The sequence below is a fragment of the Penaeus monodon genome, chromosome 20 (assembly GCF_015228065.2).
Source record: "Penaeus monodon isolate SGIC_2016 chromosome 20, NSTDA_Pmon_1, whole genome shotgun sequence".
NCBI lineage: Eukaryota > Metazoa > Arthropoda > Malacostraca > Decapoda > Penaeidae > Penaeus > Penaeus monodon.
The window spans coordinates 7,543,525-7,543,736 of NC_051405.1; the positions used below are offsets into that span (position 1 = coordinate 7,543,525).

A 212-nucleotide genomic window follows, 5' to 3' on the forward strand; every position below is an offset into this window, starting at 1 on the left:
TGTCAAGCCACTGTCCCTCCCTGTTCCCTCTCTGGTTCTTTGAAAGTTTCTAAGTGATCTATTTCATTTGTGGCTCTTGACACCTGGTGGCATGCTGACTTTGCCATATTTATAATCTTTTACTCTGTAGGCACTGCTGTTTATCTATTTATATGCAGTTGGTTGCAGAACAACCAATGATCAGTAACCCTGTTTATCTTAGAATAATGGGA

General features: G+C 40.1%; 1 protein-coding gene across 2 annotated transcripts in view; it reads left to right on the top strand.

Annotated features, from left to right (window-relative positions):
* LOC119585607 (trafficking protein particle complex subunit 8-like) overlaps positions 1–212 on the top strand; it is a 22,010-nt gene that overhangs the window by 18,439 nt on the left and 3,359 nt on the right. The gene's annotated exons all lie outside the window — the stretch shown is intronic.